The following is a 23,915-nucleotide window of genomic DNA, read 5'->3' on the forward strand; positions in this document are numbered from 1 at the left end:
GAGAACAGTCTTGTCTTACTCCTCGTCGAATGATACCTGGTTCTGTTGTACCATATATGTCTCTCACCATGGCAGTTTGTCCCATATATAGTGAAATAATTAGTCTTCTGTCTTTCCAATCTATACCAATCTTTTCCATTAGTTCCACCATCTTATTTCATTTTACAAAGTAAAAAGCTTTTTCAAAATCTATATAATAGATATTAATCTCTTTATTCACTTAACAGTCCAATGTTATGTAGGTATAATTAATTATATTTTTTTTCGTTATAATATGACTGAAACTCTATGAAAAAATTCAAATCAAAATCTCTATTTTTTTCCATAAATAAAAAGCAACATTAAAATATCACTACATTGCTTATCAGGTCCTTATTAATTTCTGTATACTTTTCAGATAAAAACACAAATTTCTGAATTTATTCTAACAAAGCTATTCAAACAGATTTCGAATCCAGTGGGACACCAATAGAATGGTTGCAATGTTTGTTTGAATAAATGTTTAGTGTCAGTATGTAGTTTGCTTGGTTATTTGTAACAATATCACAGTGTCGTTTACTTGACTTCTATGTGCAATAGAAGTGTTTTATTCAGCTCTACTAAAGTGTAACATTTTGAATTGATCGTTTCGAAGATTTTATATAAAGATCGCGTCGTTTGCTCTCAAAATAATGTAATATGGGAGGCATGTTGACAATATCCTATATCCCCTTTTTAACTCAGTATTCTAACTACGAGATTTCTCATTTTTCTCTCTCTCTCTCTCTTTCTCTCAGCAAGCGTTTTATGAGACCCTTGAATGCCTTCATTGGATCTGCATTTTAAGATTCTTTTAGTGTTCCACTAATGTCCATTTTATAGAATTTAATCTTTTTTTTTTTGTGCAAGGACTATCTTTACTTTTCACAGTCCTTAGACGAAGATTTTCTTTTTGAAGAGGGATAGAAGGAGAGGAATATGCATGACATATAACATGCATTTCCATCAGATAGCTAATTTTCGATAAACTACATGTGATATACTGTAGAGAAAACCGACTTGATTTCAAATGCTCAAGATACGACAGTTAGCTGCTATATTCTCCACCTCGGATGCTTATGAAAATCGCTGATAGGCTTGAGCCAAGTATCTGTGATACCTCAGGATAGAGACAGGCTACCAATCTCTCTGTAAAAAGTCATTTAGAGCTAAACGGCCTCGCCTGCTCCGTTTGGGGAATAAAAAGAATTAGCCAATTTTATTTTATTTATTTATTTATATTACGAGAGTGGTCTGAAAAGTTCTCGGTCTCAATCATAGATTGCAACACTATCGGCACGATTTTTTTTTCTAAGTTGGTACGTCTGTCATAAGCATCCATGTGAGATTGCTAGTCATTCTATCAAGTAGTTTGTTTTATACAGCTGTCTGAAGCAAAAATGTTGTCTGTATCCATTGAAATGGATAAAATTGAGTATCGTGCGGTTATAAAATTCTTTGTAAAAGAAGGTTTAACGCCAAAAGAAATTTATTCGAAGTTCATAAAAGTTTATGGGCACTCTTCTCCTTCTTTTTCTACAATTAAGAGGTGAGCTGCAGAGTTTAAACGTGACCGTACCAGCCTTGAAGATGATCTACGTGAAGAACGTCCAAAAAGTGTAACAACACCAGAAATCATTGATCACGTGCACGATATAGTATTGGATGACAGACGAGTCAAAGTGCGTGAAATTGTTGAGACTATAGGCATTTCAAAAGAACGTGTAGGATATATTTCGCATGAAGAATTACAAATGAAAAAGCTTTGCGCAAGATGGGTGCCGCGCTTGTTCACAGCAAATCAAAAATGCACTCGCATGAAAATCTCTGAACAGTGCTTGGAGCGTTTTAATAGCAGTCAAAACAGTAGACAGAAGCCGGTTGTTCAGCGCCAAAGAAGACAAAGTCAATTCCATCAGCAGGATAGGTCAATTTTAATAGCAGTCAAAACAGTGGACAGAAGCCGGTTGATCAGCACCAAAGAAGACAAAGTTGGTTCCATTAGCAGGAAAGGTCAGGGCATCGGTGTTTTGGGATGCTAAAGCATTTTGTTTAATAATTATCTTGAAAAGGGTAAAGCAATAACCTGGGAATGTTAGTCAGATCTTTTAACCAGACCAGATGGTGAAATTTGTGAGAAAAGACCCAGTTTGCAGAAGTAAAAAATGATCTTTCATCAGGACAGTGCACCTACCCACGAAGGTGTTTTGGCAACGGGAAAATTAAGGGATCTGCACTATGAATTGTTGGAACATCCACCTTATTCCTCGGATTTGGTTCCCTCCGACTTCTGTCTCTTCCCAAAACTAAAACTCTTCCTCGCTGGTCAGCGTTTTTCTTTTAATCAAGAGGTGATTGCAACTGTAGAGGGGTATTTTGCAGATCTTACTGAGAACCACTACAAGGACGGGAAAATGGCGCTGGAGCATCGCTGGAATAAATGTATTGGTCTTAAAGGAGATTATGTTGAAAAATAAAAATTTTTAAATTATAAATTCGTTTTTTCATTGTTAGACCGTGAACCTTTCAGACCACCTCGTATGTAAGACAGACAGAAAATTCCACGTCTGATTTTAAGCAAAATACATATTTTTGCATTAATTTTGTAATATATGTATATGTGAAAATGAAATGTGTTTCAGGGATTAGTTTAGATGGAAGGAAAGTTTCACATTTTCCCTTTTGTAAAATAGTGTGCACAAAAAGTAAAGCATTTTTTGTCTGTCACTTTTATTTTGATTTGGTATAAAATATTATGCAATTAATTTAATTTGGATTGTTATATTGTATAAAAGTTACAAGATACTCGTGCATTTTAATTGTGTAAAAGTCACAATTAAAATGCACGAGTATCTTGCTTTCTTCAATAAATGTGAAATTAAAAAAAAATAATCTATTCAAAATAGTTAAAAAATAAATAACCTTTATAATATTTTAGACTGTTCAGCAAGTTCTGTGAACTTGAAACATGTGACTGTAGTGGCGGTGGCCTATATGAATTTCCCATAAAATAGTATCATCGCTATGAGGTTGGTTGGGGCTTTTTTGATGTACGTTATATGAATGAATTTACTCGTTATCATGTTGTTTGTAAGAAATAGGGTTAACTGTATCCCTGTATCCTGATTGCTGTATATAGGTATAGGTTTTGGCTAAGTAGATAGCTTTTCCACTTCGCAAAAGAGGACGTGGATGTGAATCCTGCGATTTTCATTTCATTTTCATTATATTATTCTGACAGTTATGTGTATTCTCTGGCGATTAAGCTAGATCTAGTTTCCGAAAGGAAAAAAAAAACGCGTCTTTTATATTTGTCCAACTTATAAAGTTACAAAGTAAGTCTCCAATCTTCAAAAAAATTTTGATGCATTACAAAAAAACTACAGCTCTGTAGCCACAGGATTATCTCCTTGAAGTATCAAGTATATCAGATATTCACATCTTGTATGCCTAAACTTAAGTAGGTCCTGGTTTGTTGTCATCAATCTAACAGTAATCTGTAAACTCTGTATGACATAATTCTTGCCAAAAATAATAAAGTAAAACAACTGCTGTGTTTGAAGCTTTATAAATTTCTATAGAATGATGAAATACAGCATATCAAGCACTTTATCTGACTATCAAGAGACATTAACAGAGACATAATCCTGTTTCAGGAACTAAGCCAATCTTTTTTTTTTTTATTCTCATTGACATCAAGAGATGTGTGATGAAAAGGAAACAAGTGAAGTTTTAGTTGATGAATGGACATTGTGATGGATGGCCAAAATAGGTTACAATGTCGATTTATTTTAAGAAGCACGATGGCCTCTTAAAGAACGTGAGAATTACAGAGAAGATCCTTCTCACTCTATAACATTCGAATCCGTTATTCTCCATATTCTCACTGTGCGTTGTCTGCTGACCTTCTTCACTATCACTAGGCTAAAGTCCCGCAAATCAAGAACCATAAAGTATGCTTGTACTTATGTAAATAAAGGACAGTAAGAACCATTTTATTTAATAATATCTAAGCAGTGAATTACAGAACAATGTAATTAAGAAAGAGGAACAGTGACTGGAATAAAATTATGCAGATCAGGTTGTTGCACTATCTCTTACATTTATGACCTCTGTCGATATCATTCATCACGATAATGATGAAAAAAATCCCTCCTCCCCTCCCTATTCTTTAAGGCCGATATATTTCTGCTCCGTAGATATTAACTCCATAGCGCAGTCGATAGCGACTAGTCATTCGGGTTGAATTGGGTTCAACTCTCATCCGATGCTCAAAGAATATTTTCAAGACCTTTTCAACTGAAGGAACTAGTCGATTAGACGGAGGTGGAAGAGTTCCCCCCCCCAAATAAAAGTAAAAACGAATTAATGTATTCATGCATATTTACATTCTCAGAAGAAGTTACTGAACTTTAAATATTGAAGAAGATTTATAAGTTAATTTTGAACAAAACATATGAAAATTCAGAAAAGAAGTCCCCCCCCCCCCAAAAAATTAAATAAATAAATAATCGTGCATAATTTTCCAATCTTGAAATTCAATAATTTTTGATAACTAAGACAGAAATAAATTGGGCCAGTTCGTATAACAAAGAAAATGATAAGGTTAGAAATAAAGATGAAGTGACAATCTGAAAAATAACAAAAGAAATGGAACAAGAAATAACTCCTTATCAACTCAATTGTCCATGAAAAGAACACAGGGGAGAACAAGGAGGAATACAAAAGGACGCACCCACGCCCCTTCTAAATGACCTTAATACAAAATAGGTGGTTGATTCATCTTGTTTCTCAGATGATTATATTCCTTCGTTACGAGTGGAAGAAGAAGACAATATATGCTCCGATGTCTTGTGAAAGGCCAACACACCCGTGACGGTAATAGTAATTAACCTTCAAGTGAATCCAAATATCACAAAGACCTAGTTTAATAAGTGTCTAACTTGACAAAGTAAATTTCTTTGCCTCTTCTATTCTTTATAGGCTGTGACTTAAAGGAAATGAAGAGAAAGACCAATACGATAATTTTATAATGAAGTTAATAAGCATAATGCACAATGAAGTAAAGGGAACATAAAATTATTATACAAAATGACGTTTTAATCCATATAAAAAATGCGAATCTCACCCACTAAAGGTTGTAAACCTTTAGTGGATGAGATTCGCATAAAAGCGAAGCGGTAAAGAAAATAAAATTAAACTATGCTAAACAAGATTTCCGATAAAGTCTGAAATAAATTTTGAATAGATAGATGGTAAGCTTTCCAGTTAACTTAAATATTTTCACCTTTATCTACGAACGAATTCAGGACGTACGAAAACATTATTGTATTCACGTTAGGCAATCAAATCAGGGAAAAGACTAATCAATGGATTTCTATAAATAGAATCAAAGCAACAAAAATTGTTCTGCTTCCATTATTAACAGTTGAGTCTTTATACGTCTTGGTCAACTATCAAAATGCAGTCACGCGCCAAGCTTATTTACAGATAACGTAGGATCAGAAATAATCAATTACGTAATGTCCTTTGAATTGTCGTTATCGAAGCTTAATAACAATTATTACCAATCTAAACATCTTTTTTATGAGCTCTTAACTATAAAGATCCGGTAAGTACCCATTTATCAGGACAAGAATAATACTGCCAAGATAAAAGAGGACCAGTTTTTCAGTTGTTAGTGCTGGCCATTTATATCTCACAATTCCAAATTTGGAATTGACAATGTACTCAGCAACGCATTTATCGGATGCGCTCCATTGAATTGCAGCTATTAAAAAAATAAATAAATAAAATATAAAGAAAGTTACGACACTATTTATCCACGTCCCACTTTACATCATTTTCATGGTAGAATTGGTGTTATCGATTATATGGATTCATTCTCTCTCTCGGCTGAAGAGGTCGAATTTATTTGCGAAGAGAGAGATATATAAACTGTTATGTCTCTGATTTTTATAAATATAATTCCTGAACGAATTGAATAACCAATTTTATTTCGAAAACCATCTTACTTCAGCTTTTCCAATAGCATTGTTTGAATAACCCGGTAAAGACATCACTCGATTATCAGTCTATTATCAAGCATGTTTTTAAGCATATTTTTCGCACTCGCAAATAAAAATTATCTCCTAATACATTTACTCCTCTGCTCCAGTAAGCCACAGTTTAAAAATGATTAACAGTTATTCATTTTGCAATTTGATTAAATAAAGCATAGCCAAACATTTAAGCGATGTGGTGTCACACCGACGATGAGAGTCATCTCTCATCTAAAGACAATTACAAACGTTCATGCCCACAACGGGATTTGAACCTGTTGGTTGGAGAGTCAATACGTTAATTACTTGATCAAAAAAGGTCGCCAAATATAACGTTATTCCATCAATTTCCATAATGCGTAGGTATCATCAGATGCTGCATTGTTATTCAAATCGATGTCTGGATTATGATCAGAATTACAATAACAATAATGATTCTGTGCTTATTTTTCTACCTCATTTTAGACATTTGGCATGTTATTTTATTGATCAAAATTGCTAACCTTTTTCGTCCTTAAAACTATTTTTCTGTTGACCTTTTTTATCACCTGTCGCTTTATTTACCTGCTCTCCGTTTGTAACTGATACTTTTCTCCATCTTACTCTTTCCTTAAATTCACAACGGCTCTCTATTATTGCTCATGCACCTCCCCGTTCTATTAACTGTAAATCAAAGCCCTAATGTTTTTCCTTACACGAATTGAATTATAAGGTAGCTAAAAGATAAACTAAGATTTATCATCGACCTGTTTGTTGTTATCTATTCGCAAGCTTCTCTTTCGTCACCAATAATAATGCAAAGGTGATGGCACTGCATCTGAGTTGGTTACTGTATTCCAAACGCAATTCAGTGTCCTAAAAAAACACAGAAGGAAACAGTTCTCTAAATATCAGGGCTCTTGGAGGAAAAGAAAAAAAAAAAAAAAAAAAGACCGGTTTCCGATTGCCTGTTACTTTTCATTTATTTCAGTTTGTGGTACCTAAGATCATGGAAATTTCATTTTACTACTAGCACAGCTTCTGGTGTAAAAAAATTATCTACTGTATAATGCGCATGTCATTGCTTCTTTCTTTTTTGTGTGTAATAGGTCACTGTATTGTTTAAATATTTCTGATGTGTCAGGTCAGCAACCTCATTTATTATATTGTGTAGTGATATAGGGTACTTCGCTTCCTCTTGCATAGCCTTATGTTGCATTTCCTGTCACTTAAAATGAATTCTGTAGCAGAAAATTGCATAATGTTTATAGAGAATTAGTAGTAATAACTATTAGAGTATCAGAAATAATTAAAACTTGTAAAGGTGATGTGTTTAGCGAGAACCATACTGACCATACGAACACCTGCAACCATACAGAGAAAACTTCGGTCTAGTCGACCTGACATAAAATGTTATTTATAGTTTTCAAAAAAGAATGAGAAATACAAAACATGTTTTAGAAATCGAAGTGTATGGTTAAAACGTGGCTAAATCCTACACATCGCAAATAGTACATTATCATTTTTATAGGTTTATTTCCTAACTTAAAAGTTCAGGTAAGTACTAGATATTCTTCTTCTTCTTTGAGTGCTATCTCCTGTCGGAGGTTGGCGACCACCTTGGCAAATTTTGAGCGATTCTCAACCACTCTGAGCAGTCTCTCAGAGTTCATGCCAGTCCACTGTCCGATGTCTGCTAGCCAAGATTTTCTTCGTCTTCCTTGTCCTCATCTTCCCTTTCATAATCAATTGAAGTATCTTATATTTTTCATTACGAAGTAGGTGACCAAGATATGCAGTTTTCCCTTCTTTTTACGGTATTTAAAAGTTCACGTGATTTCTCCATTTGTTCTACTTCCTGATTGGACTTTTTTTTTTGCTGTCCGTGGGGTTTTTAACATTCGTCTGTATAACCACATCTCAAAGGCTTCAACTATTTTTATTGATGTTGTCTTCAAGGTCCAAGTTTCTGCACCGTACAGCAGTACAGACCATACATAGCATTTAACCATGCGTACTCTAAGCTCTAAGTTTAAACTGCAGTTACACAGTGTTGATTTCATCAAGAGAAAATTTTTTCTTGCAATTTCAATTCTAAATTTTATTTCCATTTCTGGATTGCAATCTTCATTTAACCAGCATCCAAGATATTTAAACTTTGTCACTTTTTCTATTTGTTTTCCATTTAAAGAAAGTGCTGAATTAAGAATTGGTTTCTTGCTTATGACCATGAATTTAGTTTTGGTGATTATTATTGTTAATCCCAATTTTTCACTCTCTTCATTCACCAGTTCCAGAAGATTTTGAAGATCCTGAATATTGTCAGCCAGGAGAGCTGTGTCATCAGCATATCGGATGTTACTGATGATTTCACCAATTACATTAATCCCTTCCTTTCTTCCTTTCAAGACTTTGTGAAATGTGGCTTCTGAGTAGATGTTAAAAAGAAGAGGTGACAGCACACATTCTTTCCTTACTCCTCGTTTGATGTTAATGGAGTTTGCAATAATGTCATCAACTTGAACAGATGCCTTTTGGTTCCAATATAAGTTTTCAATGACCCTGATGTCTTTTCCATCTAATGAAATTCTTTTTAATAGTTCAATCATTTTAGCATGTTGAACTTTGTCAAATGCTTTCTCGAAGTCGATGAAGCAAATGAATATTTCCTTGTTTTGGTCAATACATTTTTGAAATAAGATCTGAGAACAGAAAAGAGCCCCTCTTGTTCCCAAACTGTTTCTAAAGCAGAATTGGGCATCATTGATGGTGTCTTCACATTTTCTGTATATTCTTTTTTGAATTTTTGTTATTAATTATTATTATTACGTGACACCTCCAGGGAGTCCAAGGACTCATCGAGGATGGGCACCAGGTCTACAACTCCGTCTCCACCATTCAATCACAACTGACCACAACTACACCAACGCCATCTACCGCCTACCACCACTGGCATTTCCACAGATAATCACAAACATCCATGCCCACGGCGGGATTCGAACCCGCAGCCCTTTGGCTGGAGAACGGATACGCTACCCACCCGGCCAACCAGGCCGGCTGAATTACTTTCAGAAATATTTTGAGAACGTGACTCATTAGGCTGATCATTCTATAGTCATTACAAGTTTTCGCATTTGCTTTTTTAGGTAGCATGATGAAGGTCGACTGTAACCAGTCTTGAGGGATTATGCCTGTATCGTAGATCTTATTAAATAGCTTTATTAATATATTAATTTTGTCACATTCTAATAACTTTACTGTTTCTACTGGTATTCTATCCGAGCATAAGGCTTTGTCATTTTTAGCTGAGTTTAGTGCACATTCTACCTCTGATTTTAGAATGCATGGACCCTCCATATGTTCATAAGTATTTCCTGGGTTCTGTATTTTGTCATCCTTTGCGGATATTATTTCTCCCTTTTTTGTTTCGAAGGATACAGAATTGTTTTTACTTAAATATGCCTGAGGTCTCTTTCAGCTTTTTGTGTAGATTAAAACTCTCATGCTTTTCCTGTAGAAGTTCTATTTCTTTACATTTTTCATTCATCCAGATTTCTTTTGCTTCTTTGATCTTACGTTTAATAATTTTCTGAATCGCTTAATATTTTGTTGGATTATGATTTTTATATGATCTGCGTTGATCCATGAAAGAAAGAATTTCATCAGTCATACAATCTTTCTTTTATTTTTTACTGCTCTATTAGGACACAAGGTATTGGTACATTTCTCTATGAAGACAGATTTTAATTTGTCCCATGATTCATCAACCCTTATGATGTCATCATTCTTGATAAGTGCTAGTTTCTCCAACAGTAGGTTATGATTAGAAGCAATATCTGCATTAGTTAGGTTTTTTGTACTCTTTATAGAACTTCGAAATCGTTGATTAATTAGCAAGTAATCAACTTGGTTTCTGACTATATTTCCATTATTATCTTGTGGTGGTGACCAAGTATACAGCCTTCGGGATGATAGCTTAAACCATGTGTTTGTGATTATTAACTCCTCTTCTTGGCAGAATTGAATAAGAGTCGCCTCTCTCATTTCTTGTTCATAGTCCATGTTCGCCAACTACATCTCCATTTCTACCTTTCCAAACTTTAGCATTGAAATCACCCATGACGATGCTAACATCATGCTTTTATGCTTTTCATTAGTTCTTTTAATTAATCATAAAATTCTTCGATCTCGGTATCACTCTTGACAGCAGTTTGGCTAGATATAAGTGCTATTAAGTGCTATATATAAGTCCCAAAAAAAAAAAACAGGATTTTTTATAGGTTTATTTCCTAACTTAAAAGCTCAGGTAAGTGGTAGACATAGTCCCAAAAAAAAAAAAAAAAACAGGATGTACCAAGTAAACAGCAGATGGAAAGCGAAAGTGCAGTTGAGAAGAGAATTGCTTGCTTGAAAGCTGAACTAATGGACGTGTAAGAACTCCAATATCAATTGTAGATATTTAACTGTAATCACTGTTATTCCAACTGCTTAACTGTAATATTTTGTTTGTAAAGTTGAGCAATTCTCTCTCTCTCTCTCTCTCTCTCTCTCTCTCTCTCTCACACACACACACACACACACACACACACACACACATTACACGTAAGGAGAGAGTAAAAGCCATTTAGCGAAGTGCATTATTCGTGACAGAGAACAATGGCAAATTATGAAAACAATGACTGATATTTTATGCACTTAGGGAATACCTGTGTTAAAATGACTGGGAAAATACTAAAAATGTTCAAAAAAAAATGAACGAAAGGTACTCAGAGTTTCAGTGAATGCTAACGATCATTTGCAACTCATGAAAAAAAAGAAGTGAAATTGGCGATGAGAAAGATGATGCAACAGTTTCTGTCAATCTCATCATCAATTAGGAAAATCAGTTACGTCCAACTATTATGTTCTCAATCCACTGCGCACTTTTACAGAATCAAATTTTCAAAACTTCCCGACTTTTTCTACTAATACGGGAAATTCCAGCGAACAATTCTTTAAATTAAACACCTACAAAACTGCTTGGAAATATTTGTTATATTAAAGCTGTTAAAAACAATCATGAAAACATTTGTCCGTTTAGTTTGGTGGAATTACGAAACTAAGGCTATGAGAAGAGTGTATTATGTTTGTCAATAACGAAAGTAATTCATCAAAAACTATGGCCTTTAAAGGACAAGATCCAGCAAGAACTAAAATAGTATTAGATAACAAGATCTTAGAACAGATGAATTCATTTAACTACCTAGGATGTATGATCACTTATGAAAATGAAAAAGATATAAACATAAAAATTGCAAAATATTTAAAAATAACAGGAGTAATTAACTCTATATTTAAACCAAACCTAGTTCAAAAACAAACCAGGCTAAAAGTATACAATACATTAGCCCTACCGGTCTTAATGTATGGAAGCGAAATCTGGACAATAAAACAAAAAGACAAACAAAGATTAACAACAGCAGAAATGAAGTTTATGAGAAAAACTGCAAAGTATATCCTATTTGATCACAAAAGAAACGAAGATATTATGAAAGAATTAAACCAAGAACCAGTAATTGAAAAAATTAAAAAATATAAACATAAATGGATGGAACACGTTCAAAGAATGAAAACAGAAAGATTACCAAAAGAAGCCTTAAAATACAAGCCATTTGAAAAAGAAAACCAGGACGTCCTCTTAAACGATTCAACGATGACTTCTAAGGCCGGAACAGGTCATACTAGGCCTAAATCCTTGATACGTATGATGATGATGATGATGAAAGTAATTCATTTTGGCAGTTTTTTCTTGCCATCCATCCTATATCCTGATTTAAAGATAACGTAGTTCTGTTTGACCTCCAACATTTATCGTCTATTAACACGAAGATGATTTTCATCTCTGCAAAACAGGCTTTTAAAGCTTAAAGAATCTAAATAATCACTGAGTGAAATATTGGAGAATAATCTCTAACAGTCATTAAAAGTATCTGAGCATAATCTCGAAACCAAATTTTACTAAGAAATAAAATTTAAGACGCGGTATGATAAACTGTGTGTGTGCAATAATAGTGGGACCTCCTGGGACGAGTCTTTTGACTCCATGGAGGTTTAATAATAATAATAATAAAATGGAAGTAGAGTATGAAATATTGATAACGATGTATACAAAAAGCAATTTTTTGCGTTGTAGTGATTAATACAACACACTGAGTATAAATACGTAACAAAAGATGTGAGTTTTAGTAATACAAAATAAAGCACTTAATTTGGATTTCGATTCCGCCCGAAAAAAAAAAAAAATAGTAAGATGCATCGTATACACCAACACTAGTCTATTCAAATGTTCCGACTTCAATAACCAATGGATATTATGCCCGCTAACAGTAGAACCGCTAATCAGTGACTATCAATGCTGATGGTCATTGATTTCAAAGTTGACAATTGGGATTTGTAACAGGATATAGTCTGCAATTATAGAAAAGGAAAATGTTATGAACACACTCACGCACGCATAACACACACACACACACTAATGGTGTCTTCCTAATAAACGTCTATTCTTGCTATTACAGTAGGTTACGGCCGTCATTTCTTCTTTATATCTCAAAGACTGGAAATGTTTATGTTCAGTTTGTCCTTTTTTTTTATTTCCATTTAGGTTTGCATCATTGCTTTCCAACCAGGATGTAGTTTTTTTTAACTTCCGTAGCGACCTGTCGATTGTCGTTTGCAAGCTAACTTGTACGATCGTCTTCAAAATTACTTCCTTTACGGTAATGACCGTTGATGACAGTTTCTTTTTTTAGTTAATAGCCCATCTTTTCTAGAAAGAAGTCCTAAACACTCTTGATAGTCTATACAATAATACTCGTGAATGTTAATAGGCCATAAAATTATATCGCAATCTAGAATGTGATTTATCCGGATATCTGCCATCGTTAAAAAAAAAATTCAGTCCAGATATTTTACCTTTCAGAAGTGTAGTGTTCTATAGATAATAATTCTCAAGGCTTTATCTGTTGGTACACTTTTTTTTTTTTTTTTATGCTTCTTGTTAAAAATGATAGTTAACAGCATAAAAGATGACAAGGGAACGTTAAATGCGTTATAACTTGCATTTCAGAAATTCAATCAAAACTGATTAATACATTGATGGCAGTTTCTTTTTTTTTTTTTTAATAACACCCTTGATTAGTCTATACAATAATACTCAGGAGTGTCAACAGATTATCAAATTATCACAATATTAAAATGCGATTAAAAGGCACTTCGAGACCGTACGTCACTCATCGATCTTAACTGATTCTCTTTAGAAAAAGAACCCACAATCATGTTACTGACAAATCATCTCATGTTTGTGTTACTTTCTTGTTGCACTATCCTCCACTATTATCCTAATCTCAGTACAACCTTGGCTTTGGAAAATAAGGAATACTGTTAGGTAACAGAACTTGTGACATGTCTTAAGTTTTGGTTTACGTGTAAACTGTAGATGTAAATGATTGTTGTTCTTAAGTATTAAGTAGTGTCATCCAAGGCCTTGAGGGAGGTATCATGTCTGTTAATGACGTGTATTTTCCTGGAGATATGTCTTTTTTTTTATGAGGAGAGAAAACAGACCAGCTAACTCGTCTTTGGAACGGGATTCAAATACGTTTTTTTTAGTTAACTGAGCATAAAATATCTTGGTTCCAGTATGGCAATCGAAAATCAACTACTTTCTTTTTCATTCTATTCTTAGGTTTCCGAATTAACAACAAGACATACCATGCAAAAGATGCAATCTCTTATCACCAACACATCCCACGAAAAAGGTACCACCCGTTTCATCATGACAATCAGTTTCCCCCAGTGACAATGTGGATTCACAGAATGCTGTTGCGTTAATGCAATTCATTTAACAGATAAATATCGGGACATTCATATATTCAAGGCCATAGCACGAAGGTTTCATGTTATCTTCTACGTTCATGTTCCAGTGGTAGTACAGACCATCTACTAGTACACGTCCATCTACTGGGAGCAATGGAAATTGTAGAAATAGGGATTATTTTTTCTTCTGTTTTTCTTTGGCATTTTTTTCCCCAGTCAGCAAAGCTTTATAAACATCTTATATTAGCTCAAGGTATTACGTATTTCCTTGACCTTTCTTTCAACATAACCTCAAAAGAAACTTATGTGAATGTCAGTTGTGTGTGATACGGTCTGATGCACCCTATAATGGTTTCTGATTTTCAAATTTAGTTATAGCCGGGTTGCTTTCACATCGTTCGGTATGAGGTCAATGTCAAAATTTCTGCTTTAGCTAGCTTTCTGAATTTTTTTTTTTTGTTTTCCTTTATTGGTATGTGGGTTAACCTGAATGTAAAGTATCCGATGAGCTTACCTTTTACACTAGCGGTTAATTCTGGGGGAGAATAGAAATACTGGAAAAAGAAGAAGTGAAACATATAAAGAAAACTTGAAAGAAAAAAAAAAGATGGCGATATAAAGAAACCAAGTTTTACTTGGACGATTCATATGAATAAATAGCAGGAAAAACTTCACATATGTATCCATTATTTACTGACATGCTAACTGCTGCATCCTATTTAGTAACAGCACGCAGCAGTTAACATGTCAGATTTTTTTACATATGAGGCTGATAACAGGCATTTCTTGTAGAATATTAATAGAATACGAACCCTTCCTGGTAAACAACAGGCGTTTATTTTTTCTTATATTTGTCTCTGTCTTCGCGACAGGTGGGAAGCAACAAAACTTACAATCTGTTTATTACAAAATAAGAACGTTTCTTGACTTTCTTATAACGCACGTAAAAGGACACGTCCATTGTAAGAAAGAAATATGGAAGGACAAATAAACATCTTACAAAATAAATCTTTTTCCTGTGCTACCATTCTGATGATAGCTGCTCACGTGCCAGTAGTAATACAGCTCCTAGGAGCTGGATTTCACATTATGGGTAAATACCAAGAATAGTGATCGGAGCTTGCTCCACCCTTGTTATGAGTTGCCTCAGTGTTGCACTATCCAGGTATTTGCTTACGCTTGGACTCGCCGAACTTTATATAGTTTGTATATTCGACATGAAACCCTTTGAGTTTCTTATTCTTATTTCTTATTCTATGAAACAATATGGGATGTAATATCCCTTAACTTAAATAAGTTCATGTCGCCGAATTGAAACCTTTGGCTCTTCATATAATTAATAATAATATATATAACGATTTTCTACAGCCTCAAAGAATCAGCGGTTTACCGTGTTTATATTATTATTATTTGAAATATCTCGAAGGAAAAACTGGATAGCAATAATATGCATTGGTAGAAAATAGAATTCGCCTTATTATGGAATTGATTTACAGCTAATTCTTAGGAAATTAAAAAAACAAAAATACGCCAGTACAGTACAAGTCAAATAGCTATGTTCAGTTGTTGCGATCAATGAGTGACGTTATTGATCCCGAAAACTGAACAAGGTTGAATTAAAAGAATTAAAACAACAGGTTTTAATTTTTGAAACAATTAGCAACCGGCTGTCTTTTGTTATTCTGAATGCAATGCGACTTCGAGAATGTAGAAACGTATTCTTCTATGAATAGAAAAATAAAGTATTTTAATATAACTTCAATCAGATAATAATCACTGCCTCGCTGAAATAAATACAATAACCTTCATACTCAGGCTTCCATATTATTTGCAATCCAAGGTCTTCTTTATTCTTAGCGAATGTAACCTGTTTAGTGTTTTTATTTTACCCATAACGGGAATTTTATTTCCTTTAAAAATTGCCAATGGAACAAAACAGGACTTGTCACGTGTCCAGAATTTTTTCTAATCTTTTCTGAGAAAACAACTGCTTTTGATGAAAACAACATGAATTATTGCATTGCATGCAATTATTCATGCTACAGATTTTGTTGATTTCTTTCTTTTTTTTCATTTTTTTTTCATTGTTTCCAAACTAGGGAAAATAAATAATACTTAATTTCCTCGACTCTTCCAGTTGATTTTTTTAGAAATTAATTGTAAAAACACGCATGGCTGGCCGAGATAAATACCGGCCAGTTTAGCGTATCGTGGTTAGCGTATCTCACCTGCAGGTTCGAATCCCGTCGTGAGCATGAATATTTGCGAATCTCATTAGATAGGCACAAGAGAGCATCGTCTCGCTTATTGGAGACTTGAAATGGTTTGAAAAAGCTGCATGTTTGGTCCCTAAAGCAGAGTTCCAGGGGCTATGAAAATAAATAAATAAAAATACAAAAATATTAAATTAATTTAAAAAAATTAATTTAATATTTTAAATTAAATTAATTTAATATTTTAAATTAAATTAATTTAATATTTTAAATTAAATTAATTTAATATTTTAAATTAAATTAATTTAATTCAAACAGCCCCGCCCTCCTGCGAAATTGTGTTTTTACAAAAATTTAAGAAGATTTACTAGGGAACTTAGTTTATATTTTATTCTAAATGTGTCATTTTTCTGTTTTGATATGTTCACAAACATCTTAAGATGAGACTTGATTGTTTCCTATTCTTTACATGACACTTATCAGCACCTTCCGAAAGGTACCGATGTTTATTGAGGTCGTTGGCATTACAAATTATTCTAACTCTGTTTCCACCCGTGATTATATACCTCTACTATTCACATTTTTTTTTCTTTAATTAGTATCGCACACGCATAGTTCAAGTCAACCGCTTCTTAACCAAGTTCACTGAGTACTTCCTGCTACGTGTTAAGGATTTCTACAAATGTTTTGATTCTCCCTGCATGTAGTGAATGGAAAGGTGTATGTCTATCTGTCATTTTCATTTTACAAAGAAGTTCAATTATCATAACCTCGTTTCATTCGAGGCGTGTAAGCCACAGTTTTAATGACCACGTTGCGGTATACATTTGTGAAGGGATTGGTACTTAATAATAATACATAGTATTTTTTTTTAAATACCGTGTCTGTTATACAGTGTCTAAACACACGAAGTACAAATTGGGAACCACTAATGTATAAAAATGTTATATACCGCGTTACTTGTTATATACATCTTATACATATGCTACTGCATTATATGTTGGTTTACTGTGTTATATACTGTGTTACTGTGTTATATATGTACTAGTATATATATGTTCAGTGTTTAAAACGTGGTGTAACACGATCTATTTTAAATATTACAATAGTTAAAGACAATGTACCGAAACTTATAAATGCATTTCTTTACTTAAGTATAAAGAGCTAATAAGCTTCATTTCGGCAATGAAAACATTACTTAAATTAAGGGGATATTAAATCCCACATAGTTTTAAAGCCGCAAAGATTGGAATCAGAGAGTTTCTTGCCGAATATAGTCAACTATAAAGTATCGGCGACACTAGCGTTAGCCAATGCAAGTGACCCTAGTACATAGTACAATACCGGACGACTCGTTGCAAAGGTGGGGGAAGTTCAGATCGCTATTCTTAGGTATTTTCCATAATGTAAAAACACATTTCCTAGGAAATGTATGCTGTTATTACATTATGGAGGGAGGTCACTACCCAGACCGGTTTCAGCCTTATGAGTAAGTAAAGCCGTCTCTAAAAATTCGGATTCGGACGATCCCTAGGCCACTCAATTGTGGGCGAAAGACCGTCCATCTCAGCGTTGGCTCCACTCAGTGATGGCCTTCCACCCACACGCCACCACCGAGCAGAACCGCTCAAATTCAGAAGAAAAGCATTCACCGACAAAACCCCTCAGCGGGCCGTGCCGGAGAACACTTTCCCCGGAGACTCAAATTTTGCTCCCTTAAGGCAAAAACCCCAAGGGAGCGAACTCATAATATAATAGCCCCCACCGCTTTCAGCCTTTTTTGAGGCTTCATCAGTGAGTAGCTTATATACTCTGCGAACGAGTTTTCCAAACAGGTGCAACCATTAAGTTACTTAAGTATAAAGAGCTAATAAGCTTCATTTCGGCAATGAAAACATTACTTAAATTAAGGGGATATTAAATCCCACATAGTTTTAAAACCGAATAAGAAACTCAAAGATTGGAATCAGCGAGTTTCTTGCCGAATATAGTAAAACTATATATAAAGTATCGGCGACACTAGCGTTAACCAATGCAAGTGACCCTAGTACATAGTACAATACCGGACGACTCGTTGCAAAGGTGGGGGAAGTTCAGATCGCTATTCTTAGGTATTTTCCATAATGTAAAAACACATTTCCTAGGAAATGTATGCTGTTATTACATTATGGAGAGAGGTCACTACCCAGACCGGTTTCAGCCTTATGAGTAAGTAAAGCCGTCTCTAAAAATTCGGATTCGGACGATCCCTAGGCCACTCAATTGTGGGCGAAAGACCGTCCATCTCAGCGTTGGCTCCACTCAGTGATGGCCTTCCACCCACACGCCACCACCGAGCAGAACCGCTCAAATTCAGAAGAAAAGCATTCACCGACAAAACCCCTCAGCGGGCCGTGCCGGAGAACACTTTCCCCGGAGACTCAAATTTTGCTCCCTTAAGGCAAAAACCCCAAGGGAGCGAACTCATAATATAATAGCCCCCACCGCTTTCAGCCTTTTTTGAGGCTTCATCAGTGAGTAGCTTATATACTCTGCGAACGAGTTTTCCAAACAGGTGCAACCATTAAGTTACTTAAGTATAAAGAGCTAATAAGCTTCATTTCGGCAATGAAAACATTACTTAAATTAAGGGGATATTAAATCCCACATAGTTTTAAAACCGAATAAGAAACTCAAAGATTGGAATCAGAGAGTTTCTTGCCGAATATAGTAAAACTATATAAAGTATCGGCGACACTAGCGTTAGCCAATGCAAGTGACCCTAGTACGTAGTACAATACCGGGCGACTCGTTGCAAAGGTGGGGGAAAACTCGTTCGCAGAGTATATAAGTTCTTTTCGCTATACACTTTGGTATTAGGTCTAGCTACTCACTGATGAAGCCTCAAAAAAGGCTGAAACCGGTCTGGGTAGTGACCTCCCTCCATAATGTAATAACAGCATACATTTCCTAGGAAATGTGTTTTAACATTATGGAAAATACCTAAGAATAGCGATCTGAACTTCCCCCACCATTGCAACGAGTTGCCCGGTATTGTACTACGTACTAGGATCACTTGCATTGGCTAACGCTAGTGTCGCCGATACTTTATAGTTTACTATATTCGGCAAGAAACTCTCTGATTCCAATCTCTGAGTTTCTTATTCGGTTTTAAAACTATGTGGGATTTAATATCCCCTTAATTTAAGTAGCATTTCTTTAGATTTTAAAGGAGTATAATTTAGGTATTTCTTCTTGATTTCTTTTTGAAGAAAGCGCACAACACCCCACTATATTGCCATTAACTTCCTCCACTTAGATACGACCAGGAGAACGTTTTATTGAATTCGAAATCCCAAAATCAAACACATTAAGCTCACTAAAGTGTGTCGAGTGAATTCATTTGTTGTTGGAGATATTTTTTTTCTTTTAAATATTGGTACGAGTTCTTATTTTTATTTTCTTTTTCCTTAGTATATTCAAAATGTTTCAGCGCATATAAATATTTATTTGATTCTTTTATGACGTTATTTATTTTTATTCTGTTCTGTAAAGATAAAAATCTCTCTGTTTATAAAGATCTATGTTTATAAATAAACGATGTTTCAGTATATTAACTGGTATCAGATTACTAGCTATCCTTTAACACCTGAAAAGAAGGAGTGAATAGAAGGAGTGTAAAATTTATAATTTATTTTAATAATCCCATATATGTACACATAAAGTTGTACATATATGATCCCTGATTTATTATAAAACTTCCAAACAATGCAGGCTTTTTTTTTATATTTATTCCACTTCCTACAACAACATCCAGCTTCCTTATATACCAAATTCTTTCCATCTCTTTTCCTCTTTCTTTCAAACACCTTTTAACTTCATTCCCACGTATTCTTTTTTTTTTATGTTGAAATTTAGGTATTCTTCAGTACATTCTGACACGTGCAAATCGAAATGGTCACTGACCATAGGTCAGTGAACATCGCTTTAGCCATCCCAGCTTATCTTCGATCACTTTCGGAGTACGAAAGGAAAAAAAAAAAAGTGAAAGATGGTTGTGACTTCTTCCTGTCTCGAATCCACCAATGACAAGCCTCCAAGTGCTCAGTTACGCTGCCCTAACAGTATACTATAGAGGTAAGCGTGTCTCTCTTCCTACATATAGGCCACACTAGCCTTTATAAATATTTGACATCATGTAATTAAGTTTCTTCTACTGAACTACAAGATGTGTTTATTTCAAAGATCTAACAATAGCCAGGAAAAACACGTACTTTTATGTTTTGTTTCTACTTCATTTTGTTTGCACTACTTCGTTTTTCTGTCTTTGCTAACATAAGAGTTAAGTTATAAAGGCGAAATGATCTGACTGTATCAAAGAAATTAAAATAAGTTCTTATTCCTTCTTATAATATGAAGAACACGTAGAAGTTCTATTCTTTTGTTTATGGAAAAACAAGAAAATAAGCCTATTATTTATTTTGGTTTGATTAGTTTAGAATTAGCACCAAAGTAACAAAAGTTATAAAGCCAGTAAGCATATTATATCTGCGCATGCTCTTTGAATGATTTGTTTGCTTTGTGGCATGAATAGCTTTGTGGCATGAATTCGGCTTTTAAGCCGAATATTAGAAAAACATTTATGTTGATGGATACTTGACACAATGTTTGAATATTGCACACAATGGGATGAAAACAGATAATTGAGGACGTGCTTCCGAAGTAACCGCACTTTTTTTTCTCTCCATAAGATTGATATCTATTGTACACCCTCTGTCCAAAAACAAACCGAACCTTTCGAAATAGAAGAAACTAGTGGCGCCACATGATGTATCTTTTTGTTGTGTCAACTGTTTATGACATTTGTTTCATTAGAAGCCGAGTTATAGTACCAAGAGTAACAGTGTGTTTTGACGAACGGTCGGTCGTCACGATATTCATGCCGTACGCGACGAATTCTTGCTATCAATCGCTTCAAAACTTCGACATAAAACTCACCATTGACCGTTTGGCCAGGCGGAACGAATTCTTTGTGGATAATGCCCTTGGAATCGTAGAAACAAATCAGCATTGTCTTCACTTTTGACTTCTCCAAGCGACTCTTTTTCGGATGCCCCTCTTCTGGAAAAGAGTCGCTTGGAGAAGTGGAGACCACCCAGCGCTCTGGCGCTTTGTTTCGGGCTCATACTCAAAACCACATTTCGTCACCAGTAAAGATCGTTTCAAGGAAGTTTGAGTCCATACGAGCGGTTTTAATGAGGTCCTTGCAGTGTTCAATTCGATACATTTTTTGGTCGTCGGTCAACTTGCGGGAACAAATCGCTAATTCAATTTACGAAGGCCTAAACACTCTGTCAAAATGTTGTGCACAGTTGATTTTGGAATCCCCAATTCATCTTCAATCAATCTCACGAACGATTTCGGGTTTTCTTTGATGAAATCACGCACTTTTTTGGATGTTAACTTCGCTCAGTCTAGTTTTTGGACGGCCCGGCTTTTCTTCGTCCTCAAGCATCTCACGACCTCTTTGAAATCTCTTAAACCACTCGTAAACTTGAGTACGGGATAAGCATTCATCACCATATATTTTTTGAAGCATTTGATGCGTTTCGGTAAAACTTTTACCAAGTTTAACACAAAAGTCAATCGCAGCTCTTTGTTTGAAACTCCTTTTCCGACCGTTCGTCAAAACCCACTCTTGGCACTATAACTCGGCTTCTGATGAAACAAATGTCATAAACAGTTGACATAAGTCACTGTTTCTTCTATTTTAGAAAAGTTGGTTTCTTTTTGGACAGAGGGCGTACTATGGCGTTGATAATGGAGATGATTCTATTGAGTGCAGCTGTAAATAACATAATGAGTTACCGTTAATGCAATAATTCACAGTCTGTTTGTTCAATTGCTATCCAACAATATTACAAGCGTGTGTTTAAATTCGAAAACATTTTTTTTTAATCTACTAAAATCAGAGAAGTATTAAAAGGAAAGAATAACAACCAATGGTGTATTTATGGTTAGAAAATCTCTCGAGGAGTGACAGACGAATACTAGAAAGAAAAAAAAAATAAAGTCAGGTTGGATGAGAGGGAAAGAAGCAAAACTGTCTTCATCCTATTGTGTGCAATATTCAGACATTGTGTCAAATATCCATCAAGCGAAATCTTTCTTTGACTGTTGTCATATGTAAGCAGCTATTAAGGCGTGAAACAATGGGGTTTCACGTTTAAAAAAAAAAGGTCGGAGTTATTGGTAGTAGAGAAAAGGTGAAAGTTCGAACCAATTTACTGCATTCGCCCTACTTGTTCGTGCATACGGAAAGGAGTTGCTATTTTTGAGAGGAGTTACGACATTATAAAATCAACGTATCTTGTATACGTGCAAAAAAACTGAATGTTTTTAACTATTAAGATGAAACGAATGTAGAAGCTACGTTGTAAAGGTGGATCTATGATTCATTTTGTCCATTTTTATTTCTTAACTGTAAGCGAAACGCATGTAAAATAAACTAGGACAGTTTCAAAAGACTGTTTTGAACAGTTCAATGAATGACATACTGTTTTTTTTCAAAATGTCAAAATACGGTTATTTAATAATTATATAAACCAGTGTTAGAGTACGATTCTTTATAATCTTTATAATATTAAAATAAGAATAAAATCGGAATTAAAAACTAGACTTAGCAGACAGTTTTCCAAGAATGGGTTAATTTCAATTTACACATGCACGGTAATTGCAAAATTAATTATTCTTGTATATTTGATAACTTTGCCTCTTAGAAATATATTGCGTAAACAGATAGGTTTATTAATCTATTAAAATGTTTTAGACGGAATGGGCGTGTCTGGCATCTAGGCCTCCAGAAAAAAGCTATCATTTTAAGCCCTTCCTCTCCTGCACTCTGTCATTGGATTGTTAGCTTCCTCACTGGTCGTTCCTCGCTTGTCATGGTGGATAGCTTCCTCTCATCAAATTTCTCCATCAGTGCTGAAGTACCCCAGGGAACTTCATAATTCGAGAAGACCTGCAGTACTGAAGTGATAGAAGCCTCAAGATCTTTTATAACCAGTTATAACAAAGTTATTTTTGATAATGTTTTAATTTCCTTTCGAGACCAGCTTTCTTTTCTTGCGTTGACTGTCACATCCAGTTTATCCTGGCACAAACATATTGCTCCCATAGACTCCTTAACCTCTAAAAAACGTGTTCATAACATTACTTCTCTTCTCTCAACTCCTAACACTTTATAAGTCTCAGATCCGGTAACTTTGGAGTACTGTTCCCACATTTTGGATGAAGTACCCAAGACCTCTCTAAGAATTCTTGATGATATTTAGAAAATGGCAAACCGTTTAATAGATGACCCTTCACTCTCAGACTCCCTTCAGTCACTTTATTATAAGCGATCTGTTTTAGCGTTGTGCATGTTCTACAGGTTCTTTCATGGGCATTGCTCCTCTGAATTGGCTACTACCATCCCTCCACTTTCTTTTAACCATAGAAGAGCAGCCACTGGCCAACACCCATACAACATCGAACTACCTTCTCTTCTTTTCTCTGGAACAGTCTTCCCCATACTGTTCAATTAATCTACACATGGCACTGTAGTGTTATAGATCTTGTGACCTTACATGTGTGGGGTCATAAAAAAATAAGAGAAGTAAAAAAAGAAGTAAGCAGATGTGACGTAATGCTTTCGTTTCCCATAGCAACAATAACGAAATTTCCAATGGCAATACACATATGCAAATAGGCTTTGCTTACATAACAAATGAATAAACAAGTTGTCATAGCAAAGTGGAATAATGTGTATGCTATTGCTTTCAAATGT

At 34.7% G+C, this 23,915-nt stretch overlaps 1 protein-coding gene across 1 annotated transcript in view; it reads left to right on the plus strand.

The window, feature by feature from the left end:
* Positions 1-23,915, plus strand: part of LOC150094252 (uncharacterized) — an 84,439-nt gene that overhangs the window by 28,717 nt on the left and 31,807 nt on the right. The gene's annotated exons all lie outside the window — the stretch shown is intronic.

The sequence above is a fragment of the Typopeltis vanoorti genome, chromosome 22, assembly GCF_054136105.1.
Source record: "Typopeltis vanoorti isolate ZY-2024b chromosome 22, IOZ_Tvanoo_1.0, whole genome shotgun sequence".
NCBI classification, from domain to species: Eukaryota; Metazoa; Arthropoda; class Arachnida; order Uropygi; family Thelyphonidae; genus Typopeltis; species Typopeltis vanoorti.